Raw genomic sequence first — 21,201 nt, 5'->3', positions numbered from 1 at the left:
TTAATTAAATTTTTGTGAGTCCAGGTCTGGACTGTCTTCTGTTCCATTGATTCACATCTATCCTTTTTTATAAACATTTGGATCATCTGAATTTTCCTATTTATTTCTTGTTCATATTTATTTGGGCTACTATAATTTCTTTGACTCTTCATATGAATTTTGTCAATATCTAACAGTTTACTGCGATGTGTCTATAGATCATGTGGTGAACAACTAACACCTTAAAAACATGGAATCTTCTAATCCATAAATATGGTATGCCTCTTCATTTAGAACATTAAGAAAATATATTTTCTTTCATCATTGTTCTGCAGTTTTCAGCATACAGATTCTGCACTTGTTCTGTTTGATTTGTATCTAGGCGCTTTTGTCTGTGTCTGTGGCTGTGTGCGCACTGGAAATTACTACTGAAAATGGCTTTTTTTTTATCATTTCAAATCATAATCATTCATTGCTGATACTTAACTACTTAGGAATACAGACAACTTATGTATATTGATCATGTATGAGGCTGAACTTGATAAACTAACTTATTAGTTCTTAGCTTATCTTTTAGCTTCTTTTGAATTTTCTATATAAATCATGTGGCCTGGGAATTGAGATAATTTTATTTCTTTTTCTTTTCTTCTTCTCCCTCCACCCCCCTGACCACACTAGCGGGGACTTCCAGGACAAGCTTTTTCCTGATTCCGAAGAGTAGGGGGAAATATTCTCTCCTTTACCATCAGGCATGATGTTAGCTGGGGAGTTTCTTCTGTGAATAATCTTTATTAGGTTAAGAAATTTTTTTAAATTCCATTTGCTTAGAGTTTTTATCCATAAATGGATATTGAATTTTATTGAAGTCTTTTTCTACATCAATTATGAAAATCATATGGTTTTTCTAACTAGTCTGTTAATATAGTGAATTATATTGATTGATTTTCAAATATTGAGCCAGTCTTGCATTCTGGCATGAACCCTATTTGGTAGTGATATATTATCCTTTTTATATATTCTGTATTCAATTTGCTGATAATACTCTGTTGTAGATTTTTACATCTATGATCATGAGAGATTTTAGTCTTTAGTTTTTCTTCTTCTGATTTCTTTGTCTGGTTTTGGTATGAGGGTAATATTAGCCTTATAAAACAGGTTAGAAAGTGTTTTCTATATTCTATAAAAGATTTTGTAAATTTTATATTATTTCTTTCTTGAATGCTTGGAAGAATTTGTTAGTGAACTCATATGGACTTGAACTTTTCTTTCATTTTCTTTAGTGAGGTAGCACATATTTAACTGAAAATTCAATTAAAAATAGATACAGCACTATTCATATGATCTTTTTTTAGTAAATTTTGATAGATTTTTGTCTTTGAAGAATTAGTACAATTTGTTTTATTATTTATTTATTTTAAAGATTTTATTTTTATTTATTTATTTGACAGAGAGAGAGAGAGAGCACAAGCAGGGGGAGCGGCAGGCAGAGGAAGAAGGAGAAGCACACTCCCCGCTGAGCAGGGAGCCCGATGTGGGGCTTGATCCCAGGACTCTGGGATCATGACCTGAGCCAAAGGCAGGCGCTTAACCAACTGAACCACCCAGGTGCCCCATTTTATCTTATTTATTAAATTTAGGGCCATAGAGCTATTCGTAGCATTACCTATTTATCCTGTTAATATCTATGCGATCAGTATTTATATCTTTTTCATTTCTAATATTGTGTTTTTTCTCTTTTTTTCTTATCAATATGGCTACAGTTTTATCAATTTTTAAAAGATCTTTTCAAAGAACCAGCTCTTGGTTTCATTGATGTTCTATATTTCACTTTTATTGATTTCTGCTCACATTATTTATAATTTGCTTACTTCTGCTAGCTTTTGGGTTATTTTGTTTTTCTTCCCCACTAGTTTCTTAAGGTGTATATTTAGATAATTGATTTCAAAACTTTCTTAATTTCTATTATGTTCATTTAATACTATAAATTTCCTTCTAAGCAATGTTTTAGGTACAGCCCACAAATTTTGACATGTTGTATTTTCATTTCTCTTTATTAAAAAAAAATTCCCTTAAGACTTCCTCTTTGATTCTTGAGTTATTTAGAAATGTGTTGTTTAAATATTTGAAGTAGTCTTACTGATTTCTAGTTTAATTCTTTTATGGTCTGACACATACTTTGTATAATTTCTATTCTTTTAATTTTGTCCTGGTTTGTTTTTTATCCCAGAATATGGTCTTATCTTGGTGAATGATCTGTGTGCATTTGAGAACAAAGTGTTTTCGGCTGTTGGTATGTGGAATAAGATCTACTAGTTTAATGGTGTTTGCATAACCATAGGGAAGATCTGCCCCTCCAGGCCTCTTGCCTATCCATTCTTAAGGAAATTACTCCTACCTCCAGGGTTTAGGAGTCTTGCGTATGCAGCCAACTCTGGTGGCATGTGCCAGTTTTCCAGGTCTCCTAGTAATTGGCTTCTTATCAGCAGAGCTTTCTTTCCCTTCACCTGGCAAAGTTCAACCCTTCCACAGAGGAGCCTAGCTTCCTATCACGTATAACATATTTACACGTTTTAGTCATTTAGTCATTCAACAAATTATTAAGTGACTACTGATTGCCAGGGCAATAATACTGTTGTGAACAAAAGAGAAGGAAAAAAACTCCCAGGGCGCCTGGGTGGCTCAGTTGGTTAAGCGACTGCCTTCGGCTCAGGTCATGATCCTGGAGTCTCGGGATCGAGTCCCATATCGGGCTCCTTGCTCAGCAGGGGGTCTGCTTCTCCCTCTGATCCTCCCCCCTCTCATGCTCTCTCTCTCTGTCTCATTCTCTCTCTCAAATAAATAAATAAAATCTTTAAAGAAAAAAAAAAAAAGAAAAAAACTCCTGCCCTCAAAGAGTGTGTGTTCTGTGGTTCAATTTCATCATCCTAAGCTTCTGAGGTAGTCAGATGAAACATCCACAACTGGCCCATTTTCCTGCTCCGTTTTCCAGAGTTATGATGCCAATGATTAGAGGAATCTGGTTGTGATTTTTGAAGCACTCTTTATTGGAATATGCAAATAGGCCTGTTTCAGGGAAAGAGGGGGAGGTGGAGGTTTGGACTGCTGTCTCTACAATGAGCTCTGTGGGATAGGTAGTTAAGAACTGTTTCTTTGTTTGATACAAACCTGCTGCACCTATAAATCAAAGTCTTGCTGGCTACCAAGGCCAGGAGATTAAGAGGTGTCAGCTCCCAAAGCCGGGCACCCGACATGCACACAAGCTCTTTTCAAGGAGACACCAGTGATCTGGAGCTGAGCAGGGGGAAAACACAAAGATGGTATATGTTGGCCTCCCTAGTCTCTGGAAAGAATTGGAGTAGTCCCCTTGATTTGTGTTAAATTAGAACAGTGAGTCCTCAAGAGCCCTTAAGAACTATTTCTTTGTTTGCTGTAGTAAGTGGGTCTCATGGACACAAGTTCCATTGGCTTTCAGAGCTAGATGTTTTGGGGGTTTGTCCCTCAGGTAGAAGTCTTAAAAGTGGGCTGCTGGGTGTTGGGTCTAAACCCTTTGCTCTTCAGGGAGGAGCTGAGAGTTGTGAGTCCGCACCCCATCATGTTTCCATCCCCAGGGTGGGGTGGTGGTGAGATTGTGTCTGCCTCTCCTACCCAGTTCAATATGGGTTTTCTCCTTGTTCACCTGATGTATAGGAGTCACTCGTCTAGTTTCTGGATTTCTTTCAGAGGGAATTCTTCTGTATGTAGCTGTAGATTCAATTGTCAGAGTGAGGAGATGAGTTCAGGAGCCTCCTAGGTCTCCATCTTGAACCAGAACTTCATTCAATTTCTATTGAATCAAACCACTCTTTATTAGGGAAACTGCATACTTAGTTATGTAACTTACTTGTGACTGTCAAAATATTGAATCTCTGTATGGCTGTGCTTCAGCCACAATATTGGTGTGAAGACACTATTCCTTTCTGTGATTTATAGTCTCCCTCATCAATGGCCCAAATATCGCCACCTACTCTATTTATTCAGATCCTCTCAGCCCTTCTGCCTCTAGCTCCCTTCTGCATTGTTCCAGCCTCACTGTCTCAAGGGAGCCAGCTCCATGTAGGCATAACCCAACAGCACCTTGCCTCCTGCCTTAACTAGTCACTTTTCATCACCTGCCATAGGTTTGCCTCTTGGCTTTGAGGCATAAGATTCCACAGGAAATGCTCTGTACCAATGTCTGTGTAAATGGAAATGCTGGAACACCAAAGTACTATTGGGATAATCCTTCAACCCATAGGAAGTGAAGATCAGTCAATACATTCTTATTCCTTCCTTTCCCTATTCCAGCTGCCCTGAGATATAGGCATGCACATTGCCTTTCAGAAGATGAAGCCACATGGTTGAAAAATCATGTTGTATGAATGAGGTGGCTGGTTCTTCTCTTTCCTTGTCTTGCTGCTTTTGCCCTCACTCAAGCTTTCCTGGAATTGTACTTTCTAAGTAGTAATGCATAACTTTTGCTTCAGGCTTTGCTTTCCAGGGAACCCTAGCAAAGATGTCATTCTTTCCTTAACAAATATAAATGTGTAAAGGTGAGATGACACCAAAGGCAATGCTATAAGAAAAGATTAAACAGAACATCTTAGTAAGAAGCCTAGCATCTGTGATCTCTGCCCTTCTAGGGTTTGTCACTCATAAAGCACTGCCTCATTCTTAAATTGTCCCTGTAGGAAGCATCTCAAGGAAGCCAAGATCTAAAATGTACCTTATGGGAATGCAGCCCAAGTATTTTAGCTTTTATCACCGACAGAGCAGTGGAAGGCAACATTTTAAAATAAAATGCATTCAATTAAAAAAATCTAGTTATGCAAGATGAGTAAGTTCTAGAGATCTGCTGTACAACATAAAACCTGTAGTTGACAGTACTGTGTTGTACACTTACAAATTGATTATGAGAGTAGATCTTATGTTAAGTGTTCTTACACCACCCACACATACACAAACACAAAGGGGCACAAAGAAACTTTTTGGAGGTGATGGATATGTTTATTACCTTGATTGTGGTGATGGTTCCGTGCATATGCATGTGCATATGTCCAAATTCATCAAATTGTGTACATTAAATATATGCAACTTTTTGTATATCCATAATACCTCAATAAATCTGTTAAAAAATAATAATAGGGAAACTGAGTACTGGGAGAGGAGATAAATGGGAACTCTGTGCAGTATCTGCTCAATTTTTCTATAAACCTAAAACTGCCTTAACAAAATAAAGTCTGCTGATTACAAAAATAAATGCCAACTGTCCCAAGTAGATGTAAGTGAAAAGTTAAGTCAGAGGCAGACAGTCAAAAGGTGAGAACACATAGCCTAGATTAGAAATGAAAATGCGAGAATCTGAGCTTCCTAGGGACCAGTTCCAAACACAGAAGAGTGATAATAACGTGCAGTCAGAAAAGCGTGAAGAAGACTGGGGAAAAAACCTGCAGAGCTGAATACTAGAAAAATAGCATAAAAATAGCACAGAAAGTGGAAAGAAAAGCCTCTTGCAAGCTGACTGCTTTTTATCTCAGAGGAAAAGCTCATAGTAGAAATATGGGGGGGAAAAACCTCCAAACACCTGTTCTTTAAAAAGTCCTTCCATCTCAGAGCCACCTTTGAAATGCAACTTTCTATTTAGATCTCATCTTGTCATACACCTGGCTTTTCATGTTTTCCTCTAATACCTGGTCCTATGTGAGGCAAATGAGATCTACTGAGTCCTTCCCGGAAGAAATCAGAGGCAAATGTAAGTTTTCTGTTTTTCTGTAGAGAAAAACATGTGCGGTATTTTTTCCTGTTGAGCATGAGATGTCAGCAGGGTAGAAAAGGGTGTTTGTAAATCCCAGCACAACCTCTGATATCACAGAACACTTCCTAACTTTTGGCCTTTTTCAAGCATTGAGTTGAACAAAAATTATTCAAAGAATGATATGGATCAGCTGAAAGAGATTCTTCTAAATGTAACACTGTTGCACTTGATAGACAGTGTAAGGGGAAGCAGCAATTATTTACTGAGCACTAATTGTTTGCCAGGACTCACTCTGCCAAATGCATTTCACATCAAGCCTGAGAAGTACACACTACCTTAATCCTTTTTAAACATGAGGAAATAGACTTTGAGAAATTAACCCCTTGTTTATCACATAAGGAGTACAGAAAGCCGAGGTGTGACATAGGGCATCCCCTACATTCCATGTGACACTCAGTTATGTACTAATGGCCACTGATGAAGGAAATCGCTCTGTGTGCTAGGGTTTACAGATACTATTTCTAGTTCACACAGAACTTTGTAAAGCAGGTGGTTAATTGTTACTTTACTGATAAGAAATCTGAGTCTCGGTAAACTGACTAGCTTAAGAAATGTGACACAGTAAGTAAGTAGAAAAGTCAGAATCTGAACACAAGTTAACTAGAATTCAGAATGTATGATGTCAACCTTAAAAATAAAACTGCCAGTTATCTTACCAGCCAAAGATAGGTTTATTTGGGAATAGCAAAAAATTGCAATGCGGGGCTAGCAAACCACAGCAAAATCACAAGTGATTCCAAAAACAAAAAAGAGAGGAACATTTTATAGAGAAGAAGGAAGTTGGGAGAGGTTATTTTGAAAGAAAATCCATTGGAGAAAAGTAAGAGTTCAGGGTGGTGCCAGTTTCTCATTGGTGAGTTGCAGGTGTAGTCAATTTATTGTAGAAGATGCGATGTACATCTTCCCCTCTTGGGACCTGTAATTGATGATGCTTTCCTGTTAAGGATTCTTCTGTTGGGTCTGTAATTGACAATCCTTCCTGTGATTGACACTGAGTGGTCTGGTTCCCCCAAGCAGCCTCCCTGTATAGCATCCTGACTCCACTTTAGTGAGGTTTCCTTTTATTAATTTTCACAATGGGACTTTTGTTTATTTTTTTGTTTTATTTTTAATATACTAATATCATTATATATTTATATTATATATATATTATATATTATATCTGAAGCTTCCCATATATAACTGGACCCATTGTGGGTGCTCAACACGTATTGGTGTTCTTTTCTGCCTGGTCTTAGACAAATTGGTTGTGAAAATCTAGTACTCTGTCTAGAGGTAGCCAAACAACAACAACAACAACAACACAGTAATGGCCACTAAACAATTAAGCACAGTGAATCTACCATTCCTTCTCAGTTTGCCTGTCAAAGTTCTAACAAGGTAAACCTAATCGGTATAACTCACTCCATTTCTTTGTATCCTGGGAAGCAAGTGTGTCTGCAGGAGAATACTTGGGAATCAGTAAAGCAATTATAATTTCCTGAGAGACAGATCCCAGAAAGGAACAGCTCTAGGAAGCCGAGAATCCACCACTGGTGGGTCGCCATCCAGTTACACTGCACCTACCAACTACTTGTGTTATTTATATAACCAGCAGATTAGAACCCCAGGGTCATGATTTGTCTGGGTGTACCCTGGAAGGAATCTCAGAGATAATCTAACTTACCCCCCTAATTTTCCAGATGAGAACATTAATGTTAGGAGTTAACTAGACACTTAGGTCATCAGGGCCAGGGTCCCCAACAAGAAAGCAAAATAGTTGGGTCATTTAAGACAAAAACACACTAGCATCCTCTTTAACAGCTTAGACAAGACCACAATAGCTCCTGTCTAGCAGCCTCTGCAGAAGTGACTTTTGCAAAACATCCTGAAACAAAACAATTAACCATAAACCATTGGCTACTATCACAAGTTGAGGCAGTTAGTCTCCAAATGTCAGCCCAAAGACCTCAACATGTGAACAGGTAGACAGGTACATGATCAAAGCCCTGATTGGCACACCTTAGCAGCCAATCCACAGGGGGCCCACACTCAGGATGTTCAAGATAATTCTGCAAAAGAGCTTATAAAAACCCCTAGATTTGAACACCAAAATGGCAACCTTCTCAGGTCCCCTCCCTGTCTGGGAGCTTTGTACTATCACTCAATAAACTTTGCTTTGCTGCCCACAATCCTTCGTCTGGTCTACCTCTTCATTCTTAGAACCGTGGGCACTAGGGAATAAAAATCCTGTAACATTAAGACCCTGAAAGGTAAAATGTCTAGCTAAGTTCGTGTGTTTTGAATTCCTCTTGTCCTATATTATGCCCCATTTTCAGCCCGGAGTCCAGGGACTGGCCAACACTGAAGGTTCCACAGGCTGGGTAGATTGCTGCTCTGAGGTCTGTGGTGACTGAAATCAGACTACCAGTGTGTGGGGTAGGGTTGGTCTGAGAAGGGTCTGCTTCCCTCCCAGAACCCTTCCCTCTCCCTGGGTGGAGCAGCTATTCCTCTACTCCCTCTTGAAGCATTCTCCTGCACTCATTTTGTAGCAACTGAGAGGGAATAATATACTCCATGTCAGTATAACCAGTCTTCTCACATGTGATCAGAGACAGAATACTGGGACTGATACTCAGGGAACATGCCTTTTTTTTTTTTTTTTTTTGAAGTGTAGTTAACACACAATGTTATATTAATTTCAGGTATACAACATAGTGGTCCAACAACTCGATGCTTATGCTATGCTCACCACAAGTGTAGCTACCATCTGTCACCATATTTTGTAACCACAATACCATTGATTAGATTTCCAGGGATCATCTCATATTCAAGACAGTAGCTTAGTACTTAACACACATTATTTTATTTAATCCTCCTAATGACACTGTGTAAGGAAGTAACCATCTCTGCACTACAGGGGAGAAAACAGAGGCTCACACAAGTCCAGAGATTTTTTTTTTCCCTTTTAGGTGGTGGATGAACACAGGTCTGTGTGATTCCAAATCCCAGACATCCTGGGAAGTATTTATTTTATTTTATTTTATTTTTTTTAACGATTTTATTTATTTATTTGACAGAGAGAGACACAGCGAGAGAGGGAACAAAAGCAGGGGGAGTGGGAGAGGGAGAAGCAGGCTTCCCACTGAGCAGGGAGCCCGATGCGGGGCTCGATCCCAGGACCCCGGGATCATGACCTGAGCCGAAGGCAGACGCTTAACGACTGAGCCACTCAGGCGCCCCGAATTTTTGTTTTTTTTTTTTCTGGCAAGTGTTTAATTAGAGCAATATTCTCATGTAAAAGTGACCCAAAGAAGTAAAATTCCTTCTTCCAAGTTTGTGATTTACTGCCATGGCAGTTGACGATTTTCTTTTCTTTTTTAATTAGAGGACTGATATTAGTAAAATTGCAAAATGGAAACCCAAGCTGGTAAGTCTGTAGAAAAATGGACACTTAGGCCACATTTATATATCTACAGTCAACATTTAGAGAACGTAGATTAATAGAGCAAACAGAGGGATGGCGATTACCCTGGTAACAAAATCTCCATTAAGCCTTGCTTGAGGAGAAAATGAAAAGCTCCAACATCTGTCAGGTTCAGCCAGAGTTCATTGAGGATAGGAAGTGTTACATGCTTTCCTTTTTTTTTTTTTTTTTTTCCCTTAGAATCAAAGCAGAATGAACATAGATCGTCTAGTGTCTGGGATCCCAGTGGTCCGAAGCTCCACTAGGGTCCAGGGAGCTAAGTGGAGTGACCTAGTGGTGCCCACACAGGCTCTAGGGCTCAAGTCAGGATTATTTTCACGAAAAAAGCAAACCACTGCCAGAAATTTTAACATTTCTTTAAACCAAATTTAGCCACCAATTTTAGGCTCAATTTTAAAGGAACTGTGAACATAGGAGTTGGCCTTAATAGCCAGAGCCATGGAGTCATTTTTTCAGTTGCCATTCTTGACCAACTAGATGAAGAGGTATTCACCATAAAAAATCAGTTTTTCTTATCTTCTTGGGAAGAACAGTTTAATTTAAGCAAACCCCCTCACACGGAAAGAATAGCAGTTTTATCCTGGTATTTATTGAAGACTTTTCCTGCTCCCACTCACTTTTTACACAGACTACATCTACTATCAGTTTGCTAATATCTTGCCATACTTCTTCTCTTTTTTTAATTGAAATACATTTGACATAAAACATTTGTAAATTTAAGGTGCACATCTTAATTTGATACATTAATATATTATAATGTGATTGCCATGGTAGCCATAATTAGCACCTTCCATGTTACATTATTATCAATTCTTTAGGGGTTGGAGTAATTAGGTTTGATGATTGTAATACAATATTGTTTTCTAGATTCACTATACTGTGCATTTAGTCTCTAGGGCTTATTTACTACTTGTTGCAAGTTTGGACCCTTGAACATCTATCCTACCCTCCCACATGTCCCAGTAATCACCATTTCCCTTTCTATGTTTTTACAAGCTTAGCTTTTTAAAATTCCACACATAAGTGATATCATCCAGCACCTGTCTTTTTTCTTTCTGACTTATCTCACTTAGAGTAATGTCCTCATGTTCTATCCATGTTATCACAAACAACAGGATGTCCTTTTTTCTCACGGCTGAATAATATGTCATTTGGTCAACAGGTACATGAAAAGATGTTCAACAACACTAATCATCAGGGAAATGCAAATCAAAGCCACAATGATATATTACTTCATACCTGTTAGAATGGTTGTCATCAAGAAGATAAGAGATAACAAGTGCTGGCCAGGATGTGGAGAAAAGGGAACTGTTGTGCACTGTTGATGGGAATGTAAATTGCTTCAACCACTATGGAAAACAGTATGGCAGTGCCTCAGAAAAGTTAAAAATAGATCTACCATACTGCCTTACTTCTTAAAGGCCTGTAGACACATAAACATACCCAATAAAATTAGTGTCTTGTGCTGTTTGTTATTTTACATACCATTTTGCAGTGTTTTTTTTTTTTCCCACTAAATGGGGTGTTTTGGGGGTTTGTTCATTCCGTAAAAGTCTGCCTTATCATGTCCAACTGCTACAGTGTATTCTCAAGTATGCACTATCCATTCCATCATTGATTATATGCTTTTTACAGTTTACAAACAAGAGACTAAAAAACACCCTGGGACATGCCTACTCATTTGTGTTGGGTTTCCCTACAATAGTGTGGCAGATGTTGTTCTAATGATTCACACTGCATCATGTCCATCTTACCCTTTTCATGCCTCCCAGTGAGCAAAGCACATTCCCTGTCCCATTACTGGCTTTGGACATGTGGTGAGCACCACATCAGAAGGGAAGCTCTGCTGGTGGTAGTGTGGATCAGCTCCACCTGCGGCTCTTTCTCTCTTTGCCTGAGGAACAGCATATCTGAGATAAGGGCTGCTTCTCCTCCACCCACGGCTCCAGAATGGGAGCACATGCAGAGAGGACCAGAGCCGACCCACAGCCCCCATGAGGGGGGGCATTCTCTCAATGGAGAAAGAGATGTTTCTTATTATACCACACTGGGATATTAGGGTCATTCAGTACTATAGCAAAAGCTGAAAAGTGCAAATAAATTCTAAGAGGTAGAATGATTGAGTCATAAGTTTAAGTCAATTCCACAAATATTTTGAAGTAAAATATTTTGAACCTATTGTTCTGGATTCTGGAATTCAGAGCAGTGTATAGCAGTGAAGAAAATCAAATTCCCGCTGTTAGGGTGTTTATGTTATGTACATGTTATAAATTTTTTGTTTTAATAAATGCCATCCAGTTGCTTTCTGCCTACTGTACATTTATAAAGAAAGAAAGAGGAAATTTAGGGTGCTTTCTCGTTCCAGCTTGCTTCTTCTCTATTCCCCAACCTTCAAAGAAGTGCTTTCACTCTAAACATGGGCTCAGCAAAGCTGGATGTACAACTAACTCTCACCTTAGTGGACCCTGGCAGCCAGTCCAGCTGTGGACATTCCACTGGCAATATCATCTTTCAGCTTAACTTTGACTTCACTCTTCTGCGTGAAGGGATGACTCTAACTTTACTCATACCATAAGGACAAATGAAATTACAGAAGACCCTGGTTTACAGTGGCTTGAAATCTTAGGCTTTTCCATGGTTTCATGGCTCTGACAGGCCATAGAGCTGAGGGAGCTCAGTGCAGTGGAGTGATTGGAGAGGTCAGGGAGAGAGCAGCTGGTGCTTTAGGGCAGGTTCAGCAAACTGGAGTCAAGGGCCATGTCCCAGGGGAGGCTGCGGGAGGCGCCAGGAAGAAAAACCTGACTCCAGAGCTTATCCTCAGCAAGCAAAGATGCATCTCAGAGTTCCATGACCAGAGCTCATCCTGACCAGGCAAAGATGCATTTCAGAGGTCCACAATACCCTTGTTGCCATTGTCCTGATGTCCTGGCTGCCATGGATGAGCCCTGGCCCCTACACGTCCTCCAAGTCATACACTTCTTGCCAAATTCTTCTGCTCTTTTCAACATCTAGTGTCCTACTAAGGTGGTGGCCCTTTTCTGAAGTAGCAGGCTCCTGATATCCTGAGGGACAACTATTGTCAAATTCTTTTTTTAGAAAAACTGGGACCAGCTGCCTCTATAAAAGTAGGCACCAGTCTTTCAGAACATCCATCCTGGCTAGAAGGATGTCCAGCCTGTCTCCTCTTCTCCCCCTGCTGTGCTGCCTCTGTCTGGACTCTTTAGCCTGTACTCTAGGCAACTTCCTCCAGCTCCTGTCTTCTGCAAACCCGGTTTGTCCACGTGGTCTGTATCACTGAGCTAAGTGCCCAGGGTTATAACAAACATACTCCTGTGCTCTTGAATTGGCTAAACACCATCCTTCAGAAAAATGCTTGGAGAGGTCTTGATTTTGAATCCCATTCTGGATGTAGAAAGAACACACCTTCCAGAAGTCAGACACACTACATAGTTACAGCAGCAAGCATGCACATAATGCTCACTTTTTGTGCATACCATTCTAAGAACTTTACATATATTAATCTTCATACAACTCTATAGAGTGGCTACTGTTATTAACCTTTTTATTTTTTATTTCTTTTAAAGATTTTATTTATTTATGTGAGAGAGAGAGAGAGTGAGAGAGAAAGCACAAGCAGTATGAGGGGCAGAGGGAGAAGCAGACTCCTTGCCGAGCAGGGAGGCCGATACCGTACAGGGATACAGGGATACAGGGCTCAATCACGGACTCCGAGATCATTACCTGAGCCGAAGGCAGACACTTACCCAGCTAAGCCACCCAGGCACCCCTGTTATTGTCCTTTTTAAAGGTGAGAAGATTAAAGCACAGAGAAGGAAAGTGTCTCACTCAAGATCACACATTTAGAGGCATCATTGAAAGGAGTATCCGAATATTCCCAGGTGATATAATCCTAGGGTTCAGCAATGGAAGTTCCCACCAATGGAAGAATTTCCTGATCAACATCATTGAAGATTACCTGACTATTTCAAAGGTTTATGAGCCCAAGTTTGTTGCTACATTGCCATATTTACTGAATACATTTTCTGGATGAGTAGCTTGAATAAAAATTACTCTCAATTAAAAAAAAAAAGATAATCTCAATCAAAAATCTGTGCTCAACACTGTATTTTTTAGAGAGAAAGAGTGCACCCACGAGCAGGGGTAGAGAGGTAGGGGAGGGGTAGAGGGAGAGGAAGAGAGAGAATCTTAAGCAGGTTAAGCAGGCCCCAGGCCCAGTGTGGAGCCTATGCGGAGCTCAATCTCATGACCCTGAGATCATGACCTGAGCCGAAATCAAGAGTCAGCACTCAACTGAATGAGCCACCCAGGCACTCCTCAATAGTGCCTTTAAATGAAATATTAAAGGGGCAAATAATGTAGTGGCGACTGTTAAGGGAGGAAAATCAGCAGAACTTGCTAATTTCTTCATTGTAAGGAGTGAGGATGAAAGGCAATAAAGAATGACTCCCAAGTTTCTGGTTTAGACTGAACCTCCTGGTACTTACAAGAGACTCAAAAGACAGAGTCACAGGCTTTGGGGACAATAGGTCGGGTGCTAAGTTTGGAACTTCCCTGGATGGATGGTGCACAGAGTCTGCTAGGTGGACCACAGTTGCTCAAGTTGGGCCTTGGAAAATCAGAGCCCAGCCTGCATCTGGCCCCCAGCCCTGTTCCTCTTTGCCTGTAACCTGTGACAGTTATTCACTGTTGAGACCATTATATTCTCACTTATAATGTAGGGGTGATGGTAATTCCTGCTTCATAGAATCATTTGATATGGGCCAGTAAACTACAGATGATGCTGTAGACCTGAGCATTGCTGTGTAAACCCCCCAGAGACAGGCATAGTGGGCAGCAGCTCCCAGTCAGAGAGTCCCAGAAAGCCATTGGTGGTTATGCCCCTTTCAGGGAAATGGGCAGTCCACCAAGTAAGAGCTTGGTGACACTCCAGACCCCTAAATTTTAGAGCTTTCCTTATGCAGAGGTTTTAGATTTTACTTGCCTTTGGACAAACTGAATCTTCCAATATATATGTCTTACAAACTAAGCAAGAGCAAAATAACTTAGTGGTAAAGGCCAACTCACTTGGGACCTACAATTTCAGAAAAAAATTCTGAAGCTTGGAAAAGGGGTTTTGTGTTCCTTGAGAGTGCTGCCCTTATTACCTGGAATACCCAGCTGCCATGGGAGCGAGGGGCATCCTACTGACTCAGAGCACATGACCGAAATGGGGTGCGCTGGTAGACAAAGTAAGTACTGACTTGTTTCAGAATAAAATAGCCACCATCTAGAGAAATTATTTTTATAAACACATCCTAGTTCTGAGGTTGGAATATATAACAGCACACTTAGCTATTTTGTTTTAAGTGTTTAAAATAAATCAAATGCTGTGGGGCCTGGGTTGTACAACTGGTTGAACATCCAACTCTTGGTTTTGGCTCAGATCTGATATCAGGGTGGTGGGATCGAGCCCTGCATCGGGCTCTGCACTCCGCCGTGGAGAATGTTTGTGTTCATCTCTCCCTCTGCCCCTCCCCGCCACTCTCTCTCAAATAAATAAAATAAATCTTTAAAAAAAAAAAAAGATCAGATATTAAGTTTGAATTAGCTCATACCCCATCAGGCTGATGATTCAGAATAGAAGGAGATGATTTATTGATTCAGCTCCACAGAACATAAAGCAAGATGGAAAATGAGGCCATAATGGAACAGCAAGTACAGTGACAGGGAGAATACCATCTTAGCTGGGAAGGCATGCTGTCCCTTTATTTGACAATCTTGGAGAAACTTTTAGACAAAAAGAGAAACAAAAAATTGTGGTCCTCATGGCACATTCAACTGGGGTCATTTAAATCCTTCATATAAAATGCTGGCTTAGAAGGGGAATGGGAGAACACCCCCTTGAGTTCTAGACTCCCTCTGACACCCATAAAAGTGAAGCTTAGAAGTGCAGTGCTGGGGCCTGGCACCCAGATCTCCTGATTCCTGGTCTTACTGATTTTTAGTAACCAGGTTTTATTTTTATTTACTTCTTGTTTTCTAGAGCAATGCCCAACATCTCGGTGCAGCATCCCTTGGCCCTTCTGACCTCCAGAGTTATTTCCCCATTCTGACTTCCATACTCCACTTTCTGACAGCCTTGGGCAGTGACACTGCTCTGCCTTTTGTCATTTTCCCTCTGCCCAAGGCTGAACACGTGTTTCAACCTTTTGTTGCTGTGTCACTTTGTTGACTACAAACAATGGCCCTGTACACAAAAGTGCACAGAAATCCAGGAGTGCTTTCTTCCTTATCATGCTTTCCCCTCTTGGGTTCAACCAGATGACCCATGGAGGAAAGCAGAGATGATTTCCCTTTATAAGATTACTACTGCTTCTTAGAGACATTGTGGGAAGGACGAAACATACCTGGTTTACTCTGGAATGTAAGAAGTAGCACTTGTTTTAAGAATTAAAAGTTCTTTCCCATTGTTCATTGGAAAAACTGTAGCATACGATAGCTGGGTGTCATTCCACATCAATAAAACTGCAGGTGTTTATTCTTTTTGTTAAGAAAGTGAAATTTCCTTAGGTATTAATTTCCTTGAGTTGCTATGTTTTATGATAAGTCTACATTTAATTTTCAGTGTTGGAAAAGAGAAACAGGGATGCCTGGGTGGCTTAGTCGGTTAAGTGTCTGCCTTTGGCTCAGGTCATGATCCCAGGGCCCTGGGAGTGAGTCCCCTATCAGGCTCCTTGCTCAGCGGGGAGCCTGTTTCTCCCTCTGCCCGCCTCTCTCACTCTCTCATTCTCTCTGACAAATAAATAAATAAAATATTTAAAAAATAAAATAAAATAAGAATAGAGAAAGTTCCAAATATAAAGAGATTTTGCACAATGCAATACGTGTTTAATTATAAGTATCAAGAACTATAAAAAGGCAAGGCATTGAGCAGTCCAGTAGCTGTGAAACTTAGTTACTATGGCAACAATGGTGATTACAATGTTGTAATTAGGTAGCTGTTCTAGGTGGACCTACACAATGTACAAAAGGAAAAGGGGAATTTGAAGGTGTGATGTGCCCAACTCAGAACGTGGATAGAAAAATCAGCCAGTCTCTGGGAGTGATATCTTTGCTTTCTTTAACTTCAGGGCTGATGTGAAAACCAACCCCACTTTCTGACTATTAGTTGTAGAGTTGCAGTTCCTTTTATTTATTTATTTACCTGCTGTGGGAGAGAGTTGTTGGTTGGTGATGATTTTTTTCCCATGGTTTTATTGAGTTATAATTGACATATAACATTGTATTAGTTTCAGGCATGTAACATAATGATTTGATATATGTATATAATGCAAAATGATCACCACAATAAGTTTAGTTAACACCCATCACCTCACGTAGTTACAATTTTTTTTCTTGCGATGAGAACTTTTAAGATCTACTTTCTTAGCAACTTTCAAATATACAGCACAGTATTATTAACTATAGTTTCCATGCTGTATATTACGTCCCCAGAACTTACTTATCTTAGAACATTTATACTTTGATCACCTTTACCCATTCCCCCTACTTTTCAACTCATCCTCTGTACACCACAATCTATTTTCTCTATAAGTTTCTTTTTACTTTAGTTTTTGCATATAAGTGACATCATGAGGTATTTATCTTTCTTTGACTTATTTCACTTATCCTCAAGTTCCATCCATGTTGCTGTAAATGTGAGGATGTCCTTCTTTCTCGTGGCTGAATAATATTCCATTGTATACATATGTGACATTTTATTTGTTCATTCACCTATAGATGGGCACTTAGGTTGTTTCCACATCTTGGCTATTGCAAATAATGCTGTGATGAACATGAGGGTACACATATCTCTTTGAGTTAGTTATTTTATTTCCTTCAGATACATACCTAGAAGTGAGATTTGTGGGCCATATGGTAGTTCTATTTTTAATTTTTGAAGAACCTCCACACTGTTTTCCATAGTGGCTGTACCAATTTACATTCCCATCCACAGTGCACAAGAGTTCCATTTCCATTTAAATATACAACCTCACCAAGTCCCTTGTGTTAAGATCAAGGTACTGGTGAAAAAGATGAGAGTCTAAGATGAGGGATAGAGACTGTGCTGGACGGATGCTAAGTTAGCCTTCATGGTCACCATATCCTAGTGTTCATACTGTTATGTAATCCACTCCCTTTGTGTGTGAATGGGACCTGTGACTTGTTTCCAAACATTGGAAGATGGCAAAGATGACAGAATGCATGAGATTGCATTTCATAGCATTATAATTTGTCTTGCTAGGAGACTCTCTCTCTCTCTCTCTCTCTGTGAATTTGAAGAAGTGAGTTGCCATGTTGTGAGCTACCACATGAAGAGGGCCATGTGGAAAAAAGCTGAGGGTGACCTCTAACATATAACCAGCAAGAAGCTGAGGCTCTTAGTCCAGCAGCCTATAAGAAATACTATCAACAACCACAGGATCTTAGAACCAGATCCTTCCCCAGAGCCTCAGATGAGATAACTAGCAACCCCAGCTGACACCTTGCTTATAGCTTATGAGACCCTGAAGCAGAAAACCCAGCTGATTCATGTCCAACCTTCTGACACAAAAACCATGAGACAATAGATTTGTGTTGTTTTAAGCCAGTAGGTTTGTAGTAATCTTGTTGTACAGCAATAATGCTGGGGTAGAATTTGGCCAAATAGAGATAGAACTGAGGATTTTGACCCCACATTCCAGGGAATTTTCCCCCTGACCCAACCCTCCTGCCCTCAAGTCTGAGGGGCCAATTTTCTCCAGCAAAAAGTCTTTTCAGTGACTGCATCTAAGGCAATTGCCTCAGAAGGAGATGCTAATTTTTCTCAGCACTCCTCATGGCATCCAGATCTATATGGGTATCAGATCTCAGCAAAGCCAGACAGAGAAGAACTAGTCATCTTTTGAAGATAACACAAATACCAAAGTTGCTGCAAGAACTCACCAATTTTTATCTGCAGGAGTCAGAGGAAACATGCATGAGAGTGAATTTTAAGAATATGGACAAAATTTGAAATGAGTTTGGACTGAAATTATTAATATAGATGTAATCACATGAATGTAATTTGTTGGCTTACCCACCTGGAATGATATTACCACTCTACTAAAGTGTAATTAAAAGCTGCAATCAACTGTTACCCACATTACTGAGACTGAGAAGTCAAAACCTTCCTGGCAACCTCTAGAGGAAGGAGTATAAGAGTTGAGGAGATGGGCATTTTGGAGTGGATCTCTTATGTGCAACCTACACAGCCAGTCTTTAAACAGATTCACAGAGGACCTGGAAGATAGTCTTTTCACCAAGACACAAATAATGCATTGGTGTAGATGGTACTAATATACTTGAAAAATTCACTGATATCTCTCTTTTGTAGCTGGAGATTAACAGTAAAAGGTGCTACATTGGATACTGGATTCCCTGTTCCCAATCAGAATAATATGATTCTGGAATGGTAGAGACCAGATAATGGAACTAAAAAGGTGGAGGATGGGTTAGCAATTAGAGTGCTTTTTAAAAGAAAAACCTATTTATTTTGGAATATTTTTAGATTTACTGAAAAGTTGCAAAGATAGTACAGAGAGTTCTCATATGTACTACACCCAGCTTCCCTTAATATTAGCATCATATATGTCCATAGTAAATTTGCCAAAACTAAGAAATTAACATTACATAATACAATTAGCTCCAGACTTTATTGGAATTTAGCTAGTTTCTCCTCTATTGCTTGCCCTGCTCCCAGACCGAATCCAGGGATACCATGTTGCATTTCATTATCTTGTCTCCTTTGTCTCCTCTGGTCTATGGCATGTCTTTTTTCCCCCTGTGATCTTGACAATTTTAGGGAATATTTGGGTATTTGGTCAGGTATTTTGGATTTGTCTGATGATTTCTCATGATTAGAATAGGATTAAGTATTTTGCAGAAGGATACCACAAAGGTGAAGTGCCCTTCTCATCACATCAAATCAGGGGGTACAAGATAGCAACTGACTTGTTACTGATGACTAACCTATATAACTTGGTTAAGAGAGTATTGATGAAGTTTCTGCACTATAAGGTTGCCATTTTTTTTTCTTCTTTTCATACTTTCTTGTTTGGGAGAGTCACTAAGTCTAGCCCAAACTCAAGAGGAGGGGAATTAAGTGCCATCTTTGGAAGGGAGAGTATTTGTATATTATTTGGAATTCTTCTGCAAGAAAGATTTGTACCTTCTCACATTTATTTACTTATTCAGTTATTTATTTATATCACTATGGATTCATGGATTTTTTTTTCCCTTTGGATTATAATTCAATATTTTCATTATTTATTGTATTGTTCAAAATGCTCCAGTTTTGAATATTGGGAGCTCTTTCAGGATGGTCTCTATATCCTTTTTATATCTACCCATTCCTTTAAGCACTTCCAAAATTACTTTCTGGCACTGCAAGATGCACTAAACTATCTTGTATTTCCCTTTCCCCAGTCCTAGAATCAACCATTTCTCCAAAGAAACCTGGTTCATTTTATTGGATAAAGGAGTTAGAAACCAAGATCTGGGTGCTGTATATGTCATTACTGTTGGCTGTTACTGCTTCTAGACCCTCTCAGTGGACATAGCTAGAGAAAATATATATGCCTATTATCCATGTACACATATATACATAATTATCTATCTATATCTACCTACCTACCTATCTACACAATTGATATACAGATAAAAAATGACATGAGTTCATGATATTTCTCAGTACCTCAGGATTTATTCTGGCTTTCTCTCTCCTTACATATTATTAACTTAATTTCTGACAATAACAAACCTGGTTTTTATTTTCTATAATTTAATTATTTATTTAACTCTATTATACACGCAACTTTAATTAATGATTGGCAACCCAAACCCACTACAGTAATTGTTTATGTACAGGTTTTCTGTCTTTAACCTTACAATATTCAGTCAAAACAGTTTTCCAAAGTTACTGAGGTTAGCTCATTTTTGCCACATTCAATTTAATGAGGTTATGCATACATTTATAATACAGTTAGATTCCTTTATTATAGTATGCATCCAATCTTGGGATCTCCCCAATGCTGGAGGATTTATTTGATATTTCCATGCAGTTAAGTTCACTCTGTAGTATACAATTCTATGTTTTAAGAGATACATGGATTCATATATCTACCATCATATTACCATGCAAAATAGTCCTATTACCCTAAATTTTCCATATGTGTTCCCTTTGGAGTCAACCCCACCTGCGTCAACCACGGGTAACCACTGATCTGTTTTCTGACCCTATGATTGTTTTTTTAAAAAATATATACATGGAATTATGTAGCCTTTTGAGTCGTTTCTTTCACTTTGCACAATTTATTTAATATTGGTCCAATACTTATTGATCCAATTTATTTAATATCAATTGTGTGATTCAGCAGCTCATTTGTTTTTATTGCTGAATAATATTGCATTGTATTACATAGCACAGTTTTTTTTTTTTAATTTTATTATGTTACATTACTCTCCATACAATACATCATTAGTTTTTGTTATGGTGATCCACGATCCATTGTTTTCTTATAACACCCAGTGCTCCATGCAGTACGTGCCCTCCTTAATACCCATCACCGGGCTAACCAATACCCCCTCCCCCCTCCCCTCTAAAACCCTGTTTGTTTCTCAGAGTCCATAGTCTCTCATGGTTCATCTCTCCCTCCGACTTCCCTCCCTTCATTTCCCCTTCCTTCTCCTAATGTCCTCCATGCTATTCCTTATGTTCCACAAATAAGTGAAACCATACGATAATTGACTTTCTCTGCTTGACTTATTTCACTTAGCATAATCTCCTCCAGTCCCATCCATGTTGATGCAAAAGTTGGGTATTCATCCTTTCTGATGGCTGAGTGATATTGCATTGTATATATGGACC

The sequence above is a fragment of the Leptonychotes weddellii genome, chromosome 9, assembly GCF_054177405.1.
Source record: "Leptonychotes weddellii isolate Sample4059 chromosome 9, ASM5417740v2, whole genome shotgun sequence".
Classification (NCBI taxonomy): Eukaryota; Metazoa; Chordata; class Mammalia; order Carnivora; family Phocidae; genus Leptonychotes; species Leptonychotes weddellii.
Note: the sequence above shows the minus strand (reverse complement) of the source record.